We start from the raw sequence: 20,273 nt of genomic DNA, 5'->3' as shown, positions 1-20,273 counted from the left end.
TTCAAGTTTAGCATTGCACCGATGTGTTTCCACACTCATTGAATGACACGTTCTCGCTAGCCCAAATGGCGCCCAAATTATATCACCAGCTTCCTGAACCTGCACCGCAAGCACACTTTCCCTGCACACTGCCCGCCATGCAAAAGTGCCCGGTACACTATGCCACTCCACGTGGGAGCGCCCAATTTAAACCCTCGCACTACCCTCCTCCTCGAGCGACCAGCAATGGCTGATCGCACGGGACTGAAAAACCCCGCGCGAAAAGGGCCGCACCGCTTCGCGCTCTGAGTAAATTCTGTGTAACGTGTGCAGGCTTACAGCTTCGAGAACTCAAGTTGCTTCGTTCCTCAGCGACTGTACATGCGAAATTTCAGGCAAGGCAATATTAATTTTTATTCATGTTCGGCGGCCGATACTATAAAGAGAAGTATAGAGAAACAAAACAGGTAACAGCGGCCCGCTGTACTCAACTGCGGTAACAAGGGCTTTGCATGAGGAAGGTGCACGGCAATTGGAGCACTATAAGCCCTCATTCTTGACTTGTTACATTTTTCGGTAGTACTGAGCCACAGAGGAGCTTCCAGTATGGAAAAAGCTAGGGTGAGAGCAGCCCCCACTTTGAGCACCGCTAAAACACAGGCGCAGTGCCTCTTCCGCATCTTCACTTGCATCTCCTTCAACGCAAACACGGTACGAAGCTTTGGCGAGGGAAAACGTGGTGAGAGCTGTATTTTCTATCTTCCCGTAATGCAATGACTAAGGAATCCTGGAATAAAGTGTTGGGTTTTAACGTAGTCATACGGAGTAGACGCGCGAAAGCATGTGTTCAGTCTTCGCCTTTTCTTACTGCCATCAGCGGACGTGAGGCCGAGCCGAGGACAGCATAAGGCAGAGGCAAAAAGCAATCAAGGAAGCACACAAAAAGACTACGGTAGCGCGACTGTCGGCGGGGCTCGCTCGAGCAAAGAGCGTGCAAGGTGTCCAATGACGTGATATAAACACACATAAAACAGAGGCGATGCTGCAGCGCAGCCTTGAAAGTTTCGCGCGTCACGCTAGAGCGGCGTGCGAACGCTCGTGTTCCCTAGGTACACACACGTACACTAAATCGCATGAGCCAAGCTGTGTAGAGTACGCTAAGCCACACAATATGCGAAAATCAAAACCGAAACCAGTAGCGTTTGGCAACATCATCATCATTCCTTATTCTGCGACGCAGTTACGGGGAGCTGAGTTATAGCCTTAGAACTAGGCAGACAGTGCAGCCGTGCAGCGGCTGCGGCTTTCCTGGCCCCAGATGCGTCGCCTTTAGCTGCCCGGCATGCTGCCCGGTTTTCCAAGCTTTCGTTCGCAGCGCCGCCAGAAACAGATGCTTGTGAGTAGTCACATTTTTTCACCGCAATCATTCCAATTTGCTGACTTTGTAATTGAAACAAAATATTTTGTCGTTTAATGCAACAAGTTTGTGGCAAAAAGGGCTTTATCAATTCTTTTTTTAACGCGTGTAAAGTTAGGCGACATTAGCGCCACTTTCCCATTCGCTGGCGGCGGATTGCGAGTCTCATGTTGGCCGCGCGCTACACTATCTTTTTTAGGACGCTGAAACGACTCTTTGTTGGCGGGGTGCGACGGTTGTGATGTGGGTGCGTTTCTTCAGTTTGTTTGTGTTAAATGTGCGGCCTCGTTAGTGTTGTGGTAGTGTGACTGAACTCGGAAGGTGACAGATGGCTCCAGTGCTGCGGAAGACGTTCTTACGCGCACGCAGTGCTCAAAAACTGCTCTGACGTACTGACGCAACCACGCCGAGAGCGGCCGGCGCCCGATGCCCGATAGAAGAAACGGCTTCCCGTGAACGTTGACAAATGTAAGTACAGAACTGGAAAATGACTTCTGCGATGTGTCGGGGGTATGATTGAGGGCTGCGAATGCATTTGGGTTGGTCTTCACGTCTTGTTCGCAGTGAGGTGCAAAATGCGGGCACCACGCGATCGTTTGCAGAGAGAAGGTGTTCTGACACGCTCGCTTGCCAACTATGCAACTTTTAACCCGCCGCCTCACGCTGTTTGCGTCAGCTCCTCGGCGCAGGAGTTATGTGATAGAATTTGGTTGCACGCCGAGAACTATGGGGTGCTGCTTGATTCGTTATTCCGACTGAACAGGAGCAGCGCGTGAAAAGGAGACCATAAGAACGAAAAGTGCTTGTAGCGGCGTGCGTCTTTTGATTCTGCTGCCTGAGTGTTTACTGGATAAGGAGCATTGCCCGTTCTACGTCGCAGTCACATCAAGTGCTGTGTTTCTTGATAGTTCTGGTCAACGAAACGACGATTAAAAATAGCAGAACCATTCCATTGCAGTGCAGCTGAGGTAATCGCACAATGGAAGGTTTGTTGTCATTTTATTTTTTTACGTTCACTACATTTATGTCATTCCCCCATTTTCAGTCTGAAGCGATAAAAGTATAACGTGATTCGCGAATAATAGCTTTAAGAAAAGTATGACAAGCTTTGTAAACCATTTTTTTGCTAACTATTGGAGGCATAGGTAATTAATAATTAGCCTCCACTCATGAACACATTGGACTGAACAGCTAGAGGTTTTAATGGGATGTGGCTTCTGTGATGTTTATGAAAGCATGGCTCTAATGCAGTCTTTCTTCAAATGCACCCGCAGTCAAGCCCTGTACAGCTGCTCCACCGGTATCATCACGCTACTTTTGCACCAGCTTTCATCTGTCATCGAGCCAATGCTACCTCAACCAGAGGCAAATGACATCAAGACCTGCTAGTTCAGCCTATCAGCCATTGACACTGGATATCAAGCATGTGCCACTTGTAAAAGGATAGGTAGACAAGTGGGTATATTTTCCTTGTCTTTTTTAGCCTGCCAAAAATCTTCTGGTCCAGGCTCCCTCTCTCTTTCGTTTTTTTTTTTCTTTTAAAAGAGGACCAAGAGAAAGGGAAAAGATATTGCGGGCATCATGAAAGCACTCCCCTAGTCAAGTGCATTGTGTTATAGTGTGAAATGCTTTCTATAGTTTTTTCCCTCATGCCTCTCGTGCTTGGAAATCTTGACCACTGTATAGACCAAATTAAAACAATTATCTGCTTCATGACCTTTATACAGCAGTCTAAAAGCAGCAAATAAATTTTATAGGTTTACTTCAGCAGTACCTACCTCTTACAAGGTATGGCATGTTTGAAGTGAACCAGTGATGTGATAGGCATGGCCTAACGGGCAATGCATAATTGAATATTGGCGTTCAAGTGGAGCACTCTGCTTTAGAAGCATATTTGTTGCAAGCATCAATAATTGATACCTTACCAGGTTATCCTTGCATTACATGAAACCCTGCAAAGCTTATATTTTAGCTGTACAGAAGAAAGGTGCTTATTCGATGTCATGAGCATTGCTGAGGTTTTCTTTCACACTCCCTTTGTCACAACTGACTGCACTGTACAGTTGAAATGCATTTGGAATTGAGTATTGGTGCATTGTTTTTTTTATTCATGCCGACTTTCAGTTACTGATTGCATTACACTAGCTGAGCCTAAGTCAACAAATATTGCTGTGACCTTAACAAGACCCCTGGCTTTACTTGAACCGATGCATTTGATGTTGCCTTTCTCCCGTGCCATCAAGGTTTGTAATAAGCTGTGTAAATAACTTATTTTCTTTCTCGAGGTATTTATTGCTGCAATTAGTGACAGGTAATTTCCTAAAGAACAACCTAAGTGCACATTTTTATCTTCTTTGGAACACTTGTTTGCTTGCTTCCCTTGTATTCTTAACTTAAACAGATATGAGCAGGCCTCAGCACTGGAGGGATGTGCTGCGGGACAAATAAAAAACTACCAGTCCAGCTGCTCCCTTAGGGGCACGTTTCTGAGGCTTTTATCGCTTGTAGTTCTATGCAGCTTTACTTACAAGTATTGTATCTGACGCAGTGTGTGCCTTAATATTGCTACGGGTCGACGCAGAGACGATGAGGCAGACGAAGTGAGAGGGCGCTTGGCGCGTGCTCGGGCTCTGAATCCTGCGCGGTGGCTTGTGTCTTGGCGTCCGGTGCGCCCTGTGCTTGTGTTGTGTTCAGTGTGACTGCACCAGTGTTCTGCGGGGTGTGAACGTCTCCTGCCACGTAACAATATTTTGATTCATTTGCTTTAGAGTGTGCCACTCTTGCCCTGACGAACTTGCTCACCTTTGTACTCTTTGTTCATACATTTTCCCCTAACACCTGGTATAGCTCCAAATGATACATTATCTACAGCAACATGTGCATTATATTGCAATGTCTTTGTGCCATCACTTTTGAAAACAAAAGCTGCCTGAATTTTTGTGCAGACAAATCAGAAACACAAAATAATTTTTATATTTTATGACCTGCATGTTATCTTAATATGACTGGAATGGCTAAATATCTCTTCGTGGTAGCCTAATTTGGTCATCATCATCATCAGCCTGACTACACCCACTGCAGGGCAAAGGCCTCTCCCATGTCCCTCCAATTAACCCTGTCCTTTGTCACTTGCCGCCAATGTATCCCCGCAAACTTCTTAATCTCATCCGACCACCTAACTTTCTGCCATCCCCTGCTGCGTTTGCTTTCTCTTGGAATCCACTCCGTTACCCTTAAGGACCAGCGGTTATCTTGCCTTCGCATTACATGCCCTGCCCAAGCCCATTTCTTCTTCTTGATTTCAACTAAGATGTCATTAACCCGCGTTTGTCCCCTCACCCACTCCGCCCTCTTCTGATCTCTTAACGTTACACCTATCATTTTCCTTTCCATAGCTCGCTGCGTTGTTCTTAACTTAAGCTGAACCCTCTTTGTTAGCCTCCACGTTTCTGCCCCATAGGTGAGTGCCGGTAGGATACAGCTGTTGTATACTTTTCAGGGATATTGGTAAGCTACCAATCATGATCTGAGAGAATCTGCCATATGCGCTCCACCCCATTCTTATTCTTCTAGTTATTTCCCTCTCATGATCCGGATCTGCGGTCACTACCTGCCCTAAGTAGACATATTCTCTTACTACTTCCAGCACCTCGCTACCAATTGCGAACTGCTGTTCCCTTGCTAGGCTGTTGAACATTACTTTGGTTTTTTGCATGTTAATTCTCAGCCCCACTGTTCTGCTCTGCCTGTCTAACTGGTTGATCATGCTTTGCAGTTCTTGTCCTGAGTGGCTTAGCAAGGCAATGTCATCAGCGAATCGCAAATTACTCAGGTATTCTCCATTAACTCTTATCCCTAACTGTTCCCATTCCAGTCCCCGGAATACCTCCTGTAAGCAGGCATTGAAGAGCATTGGCGAGATCATGTCTCCCTGCCTGACACCTTTCCGTATTGGAATTTTATTGCTGACTTTATGGAGAACTATAGTAGCTGTGCAATCGTTATAAATATCTTCCAATATTTTCACATAACACTCTTCCACACCCTGATTCCGCAATGCCTGCATGACAGCTGAGGTTTCCACTGAGTCAAATGCTTTCTCGTAATCAATGAAGGCTATATATAGGGGTTGGTTATATTCCGCGCATTTTTCTATCACCTGATTGGTAGTGTGAATGTGGTCTATTGTCGAGTATCCTTTACGAAAGCCTGCCTGATCATTTGGTTGACTAAAGTCCAAGGTTTTCCTGACTCTATTAGCGATTACCTTAGTAAATACTTTGTAGGCAACGGACAATAAGCTGATTGGTCTGTAATTCTTCAAGTCCTTGACGTCTCCTTTCTTATGAATTAAGATAATGTTAGCGTTCTTCCAAGCTTCTGGTACTCTCGAGGTCACAAGGCACTGCGTATACAGGGTGGCTAGTTTTTGTAGCACAATCTCTCCTCCATACTTCAACAAATCTGCTGTTACCTGGTCCTCACCAGCTGCTTTCCCTCTTTGCATTGCTCCTAAGGCTTTCTTTACTTCCTCCTTCGTTACTGGCAGGATGTCCCATTGCTGTGCTCGACTGCCTCCCTCAGTAACTTGATGATTACATTCGCTACTGTATAGATTTGTGTAGAATTCTTCGGCTAATTCAACTATCTTATCCATATTGCTGATGACATTGCCCTGTTTGTCTTTTAGCGCATACATCTGGTTTTTACCTATGCCCAGTTTTCTCCTCACTGATTTTAGGCTACCTCCGTTCCTTAGAGCATGCTCGATTTTCTCCACGTTAAACTTTCTTATGTCGGCTACCTTGCGCTTATTTATTAACTTCGATAGATCTGCTAGTTCTATCCTGTCTGTGGAGTTAGAAGTCCTCATGCTTTGGCGTTTCTTAATCAGATCTTTAGTCTCCTGAGATAGCTTGCTGGTATCCTGTCAAACCATCCTACCACCTACTTCTGCGGCGCACTCTGTAACGATAGCTGTAAGATTATCATTCATTGTTTCAACACTGCGGTCGTCTTCTTCAGTTAAAGCGGAAAATCTGTTTTGCAGCGACAGTCTGAATTCCTCTACCTTCCCTCTTAATGCTAACTCGTTAATAGCCTTTCGCTTCACCAGTTTCCTCCGTTCCCTCTTCAAATCTAAGCTAACACGAGACCTTACCATTCTGTGGTCGCTACAACGGACCTTACCGAGGACCTCCACATCCTCTACGATGCCAGGGTGTGCACACAGTATGAAGTCTATTTCATGTTTAGTGTCACCATTGGGGCTCTTCCACGTCCACTTCCTGTTTGCTCGTTTGCGGAAGAAGGTATTCATAATCCGTAAACTATTTCTATCTGCGAACTCTACTAATAACTCTCCCCTACTGTTCCTAGAACCTATAGTCACCTACCGCCTTGTCTCGAGCCTGCCTAATTAGGTGTAACATGTTAATGTCAGTTCCTGTGAATATCATTCAGTCTTCGAATGTGGGGGCAGAATTGAACACAACAGCATGTTATAGCTTTTTCTTGTTCAAGGACGCATTACATTTAGTTCTAGTCTTGTGACTGCTGCTTATGCTATTACTCAGCAGCCTTATCAAACTCACTCGGAGTGCTGCATTTTAGTGCACATTTAACTGATTGTTGCTGCTCCGTGTTTGATTCTATTAGAAGTTACTATAACTGTATACTTTGAATGTTTTCTTGTGCAGTTCTCTTGCTGCTGCATTCTGCCATGGAGAAGGCTACCTGTTCGTGCACACGTCTCATCACTAGGACGCTACCTCTTCCACTGGTGATGCAGACAAGTAACGACAGGGTTAATTGGAGAGGCATGGGAGAGGCCTTTGCCCTGCAGTGGGCATAGTCAGGCTGATGATGATGATGAACAACAAGCAGGCTGCCTGATATTGAGGACAAGTGTCAGGATAGTGCACCAACAAAGTCGCTTAAGCATTTCTGTGCTGATGCATTTTTATTAAAATCAGCTCATAGCTTAATATCTACATCCATGGGGACATTTAGCATATGTTTGGCATTTGTTTTAATTCGCTAGTGTTTGCAGCCTTTAATGTTGGTCTTAAGACAGTGTAAGCATTGTTTCACTGTGTGGGATTTTTTAGCTGTTTTGGAGAGATGTGTGTGTATGCATGCAGTTTTTTTCCACGGGTTTGTTATGTGGCTCATGGAACTTTCATGTTACAGAAGAAATTATTTCGTTTCTGTGTTGTACAGGAAAGTGAGCAGTATTTATATGCACCAGGTGTTTCAGGGAAGAATAAGTAGTTTTCAAAAATATGGCTTTTGCTGCATAATATTACCAGTGTTAGCAGACACCAGAAAGCCGGTGAGGTGTATTTAGTAAGCTGGTTAACTAATTTCTGATAATTAACTTTTTAACTAACACAGGTTTGCAACTGGTTGCAGTTAGAGACTTTTAGCCAGTTGTTCGTAGTAGCCATATCAGTTTCTGGAATGTACAAAACATGATTACTTTCGCCGCTGTGGCTCGACAAAATTTGGCTGCATCGTGCGAAAATGCATGCGCTTTTGAAAGCACACAGGGAAAGAAACCCCTCCAGTGCATGTAACTGCTACAAATCTCTAATGGCAACTAGACGCCTAACTCTGATAGTGAAGGAATCATATTCTTAGCAGTAAGAAACACACATAACACCAAGACACACACACACACACACAGGACACCCGCTAGACTTCAACTATCTTTACTGGACACTTGTACAACATAAATATGTATCACTGAGCACACGCAGGTGCCTCGTCATCCGCAACAGGTCTAACTACGCCGTGCCCTCTCCTGCAAGGCATACGATTGCGCCGATAAACAATCTCTTTTTCTGCCAACACCAGGGAGGGAGTGCTTACACATGTCACCCGCCTCTTGAACTTCGATAATTTTTCTTTCTTTTTCTCGGCTCCCAGGCCTTTCGTATTCAAGAGGCGGGTGACATGTGTGTAAGCACTCCCTCCCTGGCATTGGCAGAAAAAGGGATTGTTTATCGGCGCAACCGTATGCCTTGGAGGAGAGGGGAGGGCGTAGTTAGACCTGATGCCGATGACGAGGCACCTGCGTGTGCTCAGTGATACATATTTATGTCGTACAAGTGTCCAGTAAAGATAGTTGAAGTCTAGCGGGTGTCCTGTGTGTGTGTGTCTTGGTGTTGTGTGTGTTCTTACCGCTAAGAGTATGATTCCTTCAAGCCGTTACCAACTAGCCCAACTTAATGTTTTAACAAAGTTTCTGATAGTGAAAAGGTTCATTAATAAAAATTAGCTAACCAGCTTATTACGTAAGACTCTTCACAAGTTTTCTGGTGCCTGCCAACACTGGTAATACTATGCTGAAAAAGCCATACATTCATCTCAAAATACCTGTTTTTTGAAAATTACTTAGTCTTCCCTGAAACACCTCGTATATATGTAAGAAAAACCTAACGGGATTTAATTGACGATGTTTTGGTTGGAGGGCCAGTCGTTTTCAAGTGTACTACAGCATTTGAAGCGCACAGCTTTTGTTTCGAATGCTATACTATACTCGAAAAAGGCTGGTCCTCCAGCCGAAACATCGTGAATTAAAACCTGTTATGTTTTTCAATTGCTGTGTGTCAGTCATTGTTACTCAGAGGGAACTGAGGGGAAGCGTGCCGAAGGCAATATTCTGTTCCTATATTGTTCTCCATAAAATATTTTGATGCATCATGCATGTGTTGTAGCGCGTATGTACACTTGTGCACAATAAATGTAATAATTTGCATTTTGCTTCTATTATTCTTTAAGCACTCCAGGATAGTGTTCACAAAATGATTTTGAAGTGTTAAAACTATGTTGGTAAAAGTGTTGTACTGTGTAGTTAACATACACTTTTCCAAAAGTTGATGTAGGAATTATACTTTCTTCATACTTGAGTCTTTTGAATAACGGTGGCCAATTGTCGGAAGACCGTTGATAGGGCATTGGTAGACATTGTCGGTATGTGGTTGATAAGAAGTGTAAAGACTTTCTATGTACTTGAGTCTTTTGGATAACGGTGGCCAATTGTCGGAAGACCGTTAATAGGGTGTTGGTAGACATTGTCGGTAAGGGGTCAGTAGGAAGTGTATACAAACTCGATAAGGGGATGATAGGAAGTATAAAGACTTTCTATGTACTTGAGTCTTTTGGATATCGGTGGCCAATTGTCGGAAGACGGTTGATAGGTTGTTACTACAATGTACAAAGGCGTTTAAAAGACTTTCTATTCAATGTTGATAGGTTCTATTAACAATTGTCGAAAGACTTTCTAAAGAATGTTACTAAAAATTTTTGTAAGGGTATGCGCAGTGGACGTTTCTGAAGCTTCTTGCGCTGCTTCAATATGAATTGACGATTATCACAGCTCGAAGGACAAGCTTTGACGGCTCTTTCACCAACTGAGTCGGGTGTCCTTGTTTCTACCCAGTAGAAAATCTTGAACGCAGAAGTGGGCATTAATTTTCAGCCTCGAAAGGTCACACCCCAGCCCTGATCGCTCAAATTCGTACACAAGGGACGCTAACTGACGACGTCCAGACCTAACTGTCATAGCGATGTGGCATTAAGCTGTCACATCTACCTATATACCGGTGGGAATTGGCGCGGGAAAGCAACGGTAACAAAGGCAACGCCACTGCAATACACATTGGAATGCCTTGCGGTATAGAGCGGTCTCATTTTCCCCAACAGAGGGCGCTGCCTAACACGATAACCGAACCCGTTACGCGTATCTACCTGGTTCACACCAACAGCGCCCTGCTGTCAAGGTGTGAATTGTTCCTAAGGCGGAATTCAGGAATGTGATCTCACGCAAGCTCGGCGCGGCGTGACCCAGTGTTTGATACGCACTAGTATTGCGAGCCAGTAGACGAAATTATTTACACATCTGCGGTTGTATCGCAATCACCCAGAGGCTTCACGGTGTTTCATATCCACCAACGACTAACGGTGTTGTAGGGGCCGCGAAAAACTTTCATGGAGAGTACTATCGCGCTCAATATGAGTTGCAACGCGCGGTCATCGACCGGGGCTCGTTCCGTGGTGTGCCTCCTCCAAACAGTGGCTCGGAATTCTGGGAGAAACTGCTGTTCCAGGAAACAGCAGCACCCCCGCTCAGGGAAAAGTTTCTCCCAGAATTCCGAGCGACTGTTTGGAGGAGGCACACCACGGAACGAGCCCCGGTCGATGACCGCGCGTTGCAACTGATATTGAGCGCGATAGTACAGAGGGCAAAACACATGCCTAGAACAACCAAACTGTGTGTTCCGCCGCTCCCAAAGCCGCTGCGACCAAGAAGGCAAAAATTGACGATTAAATTCTATGAGTTTAACTGCCCATGTTTACATCCAGACCATTTTTAACCAAATATTATCGCTAGTTATCGCGTGATCAGCCCGAAATAGGCTCAGAACGTGTTCTAGACATGCGTTTTGCCCTCTGTACATACATTCTCTTTGAAATTACAGCACCTTAGAACCTACCGCTGCCGAGGACTAAAACAAAGCGACTTAAATCGGCCAGTTTCTATTCTTAATTAAGTAAAATAGATTAATAAACAAAAACAACCAACGGAGCTATCAAACGCTGGACCCCTGCACGTGTGAACAGCGTTATGGGGTTGACCACGGATTAGGTGTCGTGAGCCTGCTCGTTTGTCATGAAGAAAACGGTAAATTCAAGTGCCTGTATATAGGCCAGAAAGAGACTGAACACTGATTCCAGCTCAACCTCTGCAATTTGCTGTGCGATAACTACCAGGCAACTTCAACAAACGCTTGAAAACAAAAAAATCATTTTTCCTTCTTGGAAAGCATCGAAGAACACTTTTAAGCTCTGGAAGTGTATAGAAGGAGTCTGAGAACAAATTTAAGCTCTCCCAGATCGATAGATTTCGGTATCGCAATGACAAGCCGGTTATTATCAGTGAAAATGAAGCTTTTAAGTCTAGAAAAGTCCACAAAAATGAAATACGTGTCTCGGTGTCATCAGCCAAGTTACACTCTAAACAAAGGACTAAAAAGGGTGTAAAGCTGTCTTCAAGAGCACAATTTTTTATAGAAGGGGGTGCGATAGAGGAGAGCTTACTCAGTTTTTACTCCCACATAGGAATTCCTGTTTACAGTATCAGCCTACTCAGAAAGAGTCATAGAGTCAACTTCCGCTAAGAACAAAAATGAGATGAAGGCGCCCTTGGCGTCCTTTTTAGTAGTGCGCACAAATATACTCGCATATATATGGAGAGATTAGAGAAAATTCAAAGCGCGAGTGTAATTACTCTATCACTGCTAAGTAAAAACAAAGTTGAAAGAGAGAGATAAAGAGGAAAGGTAGGGATGTTAATGAAGTTGAAATGTGCAATTAATGCATTAAGGCCGCGGAGGGCGAATGAATAAAATATTAAGACAGTAGACCCTCATGCTAATGCATGTTAACGAGCTTCTCAATAATTTTCTTTCAAGCGCACTTCAGGCAGCTTTACAACCGGAGGAAGTAAACGTGAGTGGGACAAACGAATTTGCGTAAATAACTACATTACCGGGGGAAAATAAACCAAAAAGCTTTGGTTCTAGGATTAGGTGAACAATGCGTGGCAGAAAAAGAAGATAATAATACAACGAAAGTTGCTGCATAAAATAGCTGTCGTATTACTTACCACGCATTATCCTGTAGAAGGATTAAACCCTGGATTAAATTCTACAGGATATTGAAAAAAAGGTAATCGTGAAGAGGTTTCTTTGCGAGCGATTATCCTCTTCATACGCGAATATAGCAGCTGTCAAAACTTCTCTGAAGAAACTTTAAGCACTCTTTTGAGTAGATCACGATGATTTAGAAAAAAATATATAGAGAAAGCACATCAGACTCTTCATTGCTTAATGACACAGCTCAAATGTCAGTTCCAGGTCGCTGCTCAGTGGCCCCTGAGAGGCCATACGAAAGGTCATTTCGAACACTGAAGAAGGTCAAGACATAAGCGCTTTAACGACAGCGCGTTACTGCGTCGCACATGTTCTGCTCGGGTCCAGATGTGTTCACTAGTTTTCTCAGTTCACGTCTGGGTATAATATACGAAGCTCTACGAAGTAAACAGTAAGCAAAGAGTAAGAAAGGTAGTAAGCTATCCCTCAGCGCACTCCCTTTTACGGGCAGGGTATACGCTGCCCATGTCACGGAGTAGATTTCGATAGCTAAATATACGCTCAGTCTTGGCAACCGAATCATATTCCAACTGCGAAGCACAGCAACTTGACGCAGTTATCAATGGGAGGCGGGTTTTAATGGGAGACGAGCTGACAAAGGTCATGAGGTTGGCAAATAAAGGAGATTGAAGCTTCGGTTAAAACCTTCGTTAACTGCTTGAACTTCGCACGTTTTGAAAAGGGAATTTGTTTCCGTTGCCAACCGTTTTGTGTGTTGTGTTGTCGAAAGGAAGGTAAGTGCTCAAAAAGGGACGATCACGACAGAAGAGACAGAACGGGACGAGCTCTCGTCCCGTCCTGTCTCTTCTCTCGTGATCGTCCCTTTTGCGCACTTACCTTCCCTTCATCACGAACCAACTCGCCGAACAACGTATCCTGCTGTTGTGTTGTGTTGGGTTTAGTGGCGTACAAGCATCTAAGGCTATCATGCGCCAAACACAAGGTATGGAAAATATTTTTCTGTACGATTTCACAACAAAGTGTAAAACAACGGTGGTGTAAAGGGCCTAAAAGACTTAGTGATGATAAAGAAAAAATATCAACCGTAAATACTCCGTACCTTTTTAGTGATGGAAATCTACCCCAGGACTTGGGCAGCATACCGTATATACGTAGATGCATCTAAAAGGGAGTTTGCGCTAGAAGACAGCTTACTCCCTCTCTACTTTCATACAGGCAAATTTGTATTGAGAGTAATTTTCCGCTGCGCGGCAGCTATTCGCCTCGGCTTCCCAAGGGCTGGCAGGTCGCACGAAGAGGCACGGCGCTGATGCCGAACTACGCGGATGCTACTTCCCGGGGCAGCCGCGTAATGCGAGTTCGCTGGCGCGTTCCTGTCAGCGGTCCATTGTCCCTCGCGCCTGCAAGTAGCGTGCCTCTGAATCACCAGCTGCCCATCACTCATCCCGCCTAACAATGCGCGCAACAAGTAGCTCGTTGGCAGGGCATCAATGCGCCGGTGGGTGCTGCAGCGGACTGCAGTGAAGAGAACGCTGCGCTGCACTGCTTTTTGCATTGCAGGTGTTCCTACCATGCGGATAAAAGTTCAGCTTCGATTCAATAAAGCGTTTTATTACAGGTTGAAGCGTGAGCACGCAGGAAATAACAAAATTATAGGGACGTACGAAGAGTGATAACAGAACCCTAAAAAAATCTACAGATAATGATTTTTACTGTATTCGATTCAATGCGAAAACATGGATTTGTGTTATACTTAACGAAGACGACGGCGAGCGCGCAGTGCCGCGGGACCGAGCTCTCGCGCTATAGGCCAGCTTCTTCGACATAAACTAGACGATTTTTCTAGGCTCTGAACTTCCTCATTAGTCTTTTCGCTTTAAATCTGAACCCGCACGTCAGTAACACAGCTACTCACAATGAATTTTCTCTCAATGACACGTAGAGGTGTTGTTTACCAATTATAAGTATAATCTTGCCTACGTACACTGTCCACCTACGTAATGAGGTGCTCATCGTGTCTCAAGTGACGTCTTTTGAACACGCGCTCAGTACCAAGACGAGCTTGGTATAATCCTGCTGTCGATAAATAAATGCCTGGCGTGTCAGCAGACGCCCACGCCGCTTTTCTTTGTAAATATTTGTACATGCGGAATATTCCATTGGCTGGGAGGCAGGTTGTCGTGGGATCGGCAACGAACCGGCGTACTCGTTTCTTTATCAACTTCCTGTATTGATATCAATGCGTCGTATACGCGCGAATTCTAGCAAAGAACCGTGTATCCTTCACTATCAATTGTAAACGCTACGCAGGAAAATGAAACAAATCGAAATGAGTGACAAAGGCTTTCTACCCTGCCTTTCTTTTGTAGCAATGGCCGGCATGCCAGACTTGTTATATGCAGCTTGTCACCAACGGCACTCGGCCGTGGCGCAAAATACTTTCCCAGGTAAGCACATGCACTGTTTTTGAGATCAGGTGACTCACCGTGCATGCGTCGCTGCCGGCGAAGCTAAAACAAATCAAGAGAAGATTCTTCTCGAATAGTGACGGGGTTGAAAGCTTCCGTGAAAGGCTGGAACATTCAGGAAGGCTTACCTGCAAAGAAAGAGATGGAATGTTTGTAAGTGGTGATGCACACAGCAGTAATGAGAACGCCAACTCTATGATCGACACTCAAATAGTAATGCGAAGAAACGTGGAACATTTATCAATTAAGGAGAGATCAATCATTGATGCATCAGAAAGCTTCCTTCTGTCTTTGGTTACTGAAGCAACGAAACCTGGCGTCGCTCTGGTTCCTTTAAAGCGCAAAAAAAAAAAGCAGCGCGCAGACTTCGACGCCAAAGGAAAATGTTTGCCCCTTTGTCCGATTCGATTTTAATTGCGCGTAACTCATCTCAGCAGAATGCATGCAATTGTGAACCGTGCAACAAATTTCGAACGGGATAGTCAAGTAAGAACGTAAACAAAGAATGTTTTGGTCGATGAGACTGAAACATGAAACACCGCTCTTTTTTTTTTTTTTTTTTACAGAAGTGGTCAACTTCACTGAGAAATCCAGTCCTTAGCACAGCAGAAATTTCTAACCTTCTGTTAGACGCACGGCAGCCATTAACGCGTCTGCGCCATAAAACCTAGCACTATAACAACTATACTAGCAATAGGTAAAATGTAAACGCAAATCTTATTTGCATATCATCGCAATCAATTAAAATTCGCCTGTCTTCACATTTGCTTGCACCTGAATGGTCATTTTTCACAACTGCGTGAGCGCGCATTCCAACTGGGACCTGCGCTAAATTAAGCAATCTGATGAATAGTAATTAAAAACCAAGGCATGGTCCAGGAAAACACCAAATAAATGACTACAACTATTTGCCACACAGGAGAAATTTCTGCCGAAAATCACTGAAAAGCGGTTCAAGCACCGCTGATCGACCCGCAACAACTGAGTGCACGAGCTCAGGTCAGGTGACGTGCGTTCAGAGGGACCAATGCGGCTATCACAACAAAATGACTCCAGCCAATGTGTGGGCATACCGCGCAAGGCATACGGCACCGTCGTGAGAAAGACAACGGCTACCATGACAATGGGCGCGAACTCGAAGACCACGACGCATTCCTACCACGCCGTAATTTCTATAGCCTTTTCACGTTCTACTATTAGTTCTACTTCCGGCTTCCACAGGGGCTATAACACTTCTTTTTTTTCTAGCAGCACTAGCAGGAGCAGTTGAATACCTGCCGCACAGACTAGCGCCACGGTGGCAAAGCTAACGTCGCCGTAAAGAGTGCGCACAGCGCGTGTATACGTAAACGACAATGCGCCCATCAAACGGGGCGTGCGACAATGCGCGCCTGTATCCAAGGCTAACAATGGCTCGTAAAGCGCCCCAGCTCGTCACGGAGCGCGTCTGTGCCAGCGTGGGTCGACCTCCAGCGGCGGAGGCGAGCTTTTATGGGCAGCATGCATGCGAGCGACTGAAGGCATCCGGCCTGAGACCGGCACTCGAGAAGAGCTGAGAGCCCGTGGATGGACGCACGGTAATGCGTGTTCACTGGTCAACCGCCGCGCTAAAAGCGTACTCTTCTTTCAAATAAGACTGCTCTATGGAGGGCGAGCGGAGGCTTCGAACCTTAAAGCACGATGAGCAGATGGCAAAGTCGTTAATCGTTAAAGGCTTCCCGCGCGATAACACCAAGCAGGCATCGATTGTGGAAGCAGAGGCGCTTTTGAGGGGCTTCGCACAATTCGCTATTTGTACCCGATAAGGACCCAGGGAGCGCAAAATCAGCTAGTGAACGCTATTGGCGTGGCCGGTATACTCCTAAGTCCTCAGAGTGACAGCGAGAGCTATTTTTAAGGAGCCCTTCTCGGGTGGTTCTACGCCCAGTCCGTGGCGAGGCTGAGGCCAGCTGGTATAACGTGCAGAAGAACTGGGCCAGTTGGTGTTGATACGTAATACAGGAATTTGTCGCAGCGTGAACGAAACGGGGACAACGAGAGCTACAAATTGCTACAAATTAACGTATTCTGGTACGACGTCATCGCCAAGCGGTGAGGAGCACGATGCGGCGCGCAGCACGATGTCACAGTGCACAATCGGCGCGCAGAGCGTGCAACTCGATTTCTGCTTTACCGGGCGTTTCACCTAAGATGTTTCACAATTTTAAGGATAGATTTTCTGCGTTGTATAGCGCTTTTTTGGGGCCTAACATTGCCAGCGTTGTAGCGGATCAAAATGCAGCTAAGACGTGCTAACAGAAGGGTGGTTAACTACTATTGAATAGATAACTTTTTCAGCATTACTGTTAGTCTCCTTATTTATCGAGAGGCGTGCGTGCGTGCGCGTGTGTGTGCGTGTGCGCGTGTGTGTGTGCTTGCATTGCTTTATGTGCGTATGTGTGCTTGCATTGCTTTATGTGCGTGTGCGCGAGCGGGTGTGTGTGCGTGCGTGTGCGTGCGTGTGCGCGTGTGTGTGTGAGAGAGAGAAACTTTGTGCAACATGATTAACGCCCTACATCGGGAACCGAAACTTGTTTAGTGAAGAATTTAAGCATGGCTTGCTGGACTAAAGTTAGTTGGGGCTTTATTGCATATGCATAAAGCAACAGAGAGGAAAGACGAAAGTGAGGATAAGGCCAGTTTAACCAGGCACATGCACCAGTAGCCGGAATAAACGGGCTCAAAGGACGTCCACCGCAGTGTGTGAACTGCTCGTATTTATTATTCATTATGACTGCAGCCACAAGTAAAGCGCGCTAACAGTTGGAACGAATGCACTCAGACCAGTTGGAATGAATGTACGAATACACTCGCGTTCTCAATATCGACCACAGGACTGATAAAAATTGCCGCAAGTTATAACTACTGGCCAGCCATTTGCTTTTGTCACCAAGTAAAGAGCGCGTGCTCGTCCGTAACATCTGCATAAGTTTATCGCAGACAACGTACGCGCCTGCTTGCGAGCATATTTATGCCCGCACATCTTCATTTCAAAACGAAAGAAGTGCTTATATTGTCACATTGTAGTGACGGCAGTCCAGCGGTCAGGAATACAGCAAAAGAAAACATTCGACAGAAGTCTGTCTGGTTGGGAAATTTAATGTTAGGAGAAGGTAAGTGACGCCAACCAAGTAAAATACAGGAAAAACACGACGTTTCGGGACCGGCTCGGCCCCTTCTTCACGGTGTGACTACGGGCGAGCGCAGCTTGGCTTTTTAAGCCCCTGTGTGGAGGACCTGCGGGTCAATGGCCGCAGCCCATGGACGTAGGATGAGGGGAGAGTCCCCAGGGAACGATTAACATTCTCTCGTGTTTGCTGTATGTGCCACGACTCGAGAAGAAGCCTCCTGCGTGGGTTAGCTTCCGTTTCCAATACAATGGTGCTGTCGAAGTCAATTGGGTGGTCACACCCTTCACAGTGTTCGGCCACGGCGCTGCGTTGACGATTCATGTGACGGACGTCCGCTTTGTGTTGGTTCATCCTTTCCGCGAAGTTCTTCGTTTCCCCTATGTACGACGCCGGGCAGACGGAACACGGAATTTTGTACACGACGCCCTGGGCCTTTTCTCTGGGCTGCCGGTTTTTTGGGCGGGGGAGAAGGCGACCGATAGTGCTGGTCGGTTTGTGCGTTGTCAGCACCCCTTCTTTTCCGAGAATGCGACCGAGCGTCTCGCTCACGCCTCTCACGTAGGGGATGCAAACACGTTTCCGCTTCTGGCATGCGTCTGAGGAAATAATAGACCGGATTTTGTTTTGCCTTTCTTGTTTCCTGATAATGCGCCGGATGAATGAGCTTGGGTAGCCGTTCTTTTGGAGGTCAGAAATGACTCGGTTCTTCTCCTTCCTTTTATCTTCACTTGAGGAACATATGGAGTCGGCTCTCTTCAGTAATGACGTCACGACAGATGCTTTGTGCGGGATGGGATGGTTCGAATCGAAATGTAGGTACCGTCCTGTGTGGGTTGGCTTCCTGTGCACCGAGGACTGCAGGCCTTTGTCGTGCCTTGTAAGTAGGACATCCAGAAAAGGCAGGCTGCCCTGCTGTTCATGTTCAACAGTAAATTGTATGGCCGGTTCAACTGAATTTAGATGACTCTGGAGGTTTTCTATCTCTGAGGTTTTCACCACACAAAAGCTGTCGTCTACATAACGGAGGAATAACTTTGGCTTGGGATTAAAGGAGGAGAGGGCCCGGCTTTCGACGTCTTCCATGGTTAGGTTAGCCACTGTGACTGAAATTGATGCCCCCATAGCAGTTCCGGTTGTTTGCTTGAAAAATTCTTCGTTGTAGGTGAAAAAGGTACTGCGCAGACAGAGGTCGAGAAGGCGACATACCTCATCGACGTTGAGTGGAGTTCTCTCGTGCAGCGTTTGGTCGTTTTCGAGTGCGCGGCGAGCAACGGACACAGCAAGGGGAACCGGTACGCAGGTAAATACCTGCGTACCGGTTCCCCTTGCTGTGTCCGTTGCTCGCCGCGCACTCGAAAACGACCAAACGCTGCACGAGAGAACTCCACTCAACGTCGATGAGGTATGTCGCCTTCTCGACCTCTGTCTGCGCAGTACCTTTTTCACCTACAACGGAGAATTTTTCAAGCAAACAACCGGAACTGCTATGGGGGCATCAATTTCAGTCACAGTGGCTAACCTAACCATGGAAGACGTCGAAAGCCGGGCCCTCTCCTCCTTTAATCCCAAGCCAAAGTTATTCCTCCGTTATGTAGACGACTGCTTTTGTGTGGTGAAAACCTCAGAGATAGAAAACCTCCAGAGTCATCTAAATTCAGTTGAACCGGCCATACAATTTACTGTTGAACATGAACAGCAGGGCAGCCTGCCTTTTCTGGATGTCCTACTTACAAGGCACGACAAAGGCCTGCAGTCCTCGGTGCACAGGAAGCCAACCCACACAGGACGGTACCTACATTTCGATTCGAACCATCCCATCCCGCACAAAGCATCTGTCGTGACGTCATTACTGAAGAGAGCCGACTCCATATGTTCCTCAAGTGAAGATAAAAGGAAGGAGAAGAACCGAGTCATTTCTGACCTCCAAAAGAACGGCTACCCAAGCTCATTCATCCGGCGCATTATCAGGAAACAAGAAAGGCAAAACAAAATCCGGTCTATTATTTCCTCAGACGCATGCCAGAAGCGGAAACGTGTTTGCATCCCCTACGTGAGAGGCGTGAGCGAGACGCTCGGTCGCATTCTCGGAAAAGAAGGGGTGCTGACAACGCACAAACCGACCAGCACTATCGGTCGCCTTCTCCCCCGCCCAAAAAACCGGCAGCCCAGAGAAAAGGCCCAGGGCGTCGTGTACAAAATTCCGTGTTCCGTCTGCCCGGCGTCGTACATAGGGGAAACGAAGAACTTCGCGGAAAGGATGAACCAACACAAAGCGGACGTCCGTCACATGAATCGTCAACGCAGCGCCGTGGCCGAACACTGTGAAGGGTGTGACCACCCAATTGACTTCGACAGCACCATTGTATTGGAAACGGAAGCTAACCCACGCAGGAGGCTTCTTCTCGAGTCGTGGCACATACAGCAAACACGAGAGAATGTTAATCGTTCCCTGGGGACTCTCCCCTCATCCTACGTCCATGGGCTGCGGCCATTGACCCGCAGGTCCTCCACACAGGGGCTTAAAAAGCCAAGCTGCGCTCGCCCGTAGTCACACCGTGAA

At 46.2% G+C, this 20,273-nt stretch overlaps 1 protein-coding gene and 1 long non-coding RNA gene across 33 annotated transcripts in view; one reads left to right on the top strand and one right to left on the bottom strand.

The window, feature by feature from the left end:
• The window catches only part of LOC149370499 (uncharacterized), a 586,025-nt gene that overhangs the window by 364,846 nt on the left and 200,906 nt on the right, over positions 1–20,273 (bottom strand). The window lies entirely within an intron of this gene.
• Positions 1,540–8,090, top strand: LOC149370500 (uncharacterized). Its single transcript, XR_016285759.1, has 3 exons — positions 1,540–1,864; positions 2,671–2,851; positions 7,096–8,090. It is a non-coding gene; the product is annotated as an uncharacterized LOC149370500 (long non-coding RNA).

The sequence above is a fragment of the Amblyomma mixtum genome, chromosome 1 (assembly GCF_055824585.1).
Source record: "Amblyomma mixtum isolate Tamu chromosome 1, ASM5582458v1, whole genome shotgun sequence".
Lineage (NCBI taxonomy): Eukaryota > Metazoa > Arthropoda > Arachnida > Ixodida > Ixodidae > Amblyomma > Amblyomma mixtum.
The sequence above is the reverse complement of the archived record's forward strand: the minus strand, read 5'-3'. Positions and strand labels throughout refer to the sequence as shown.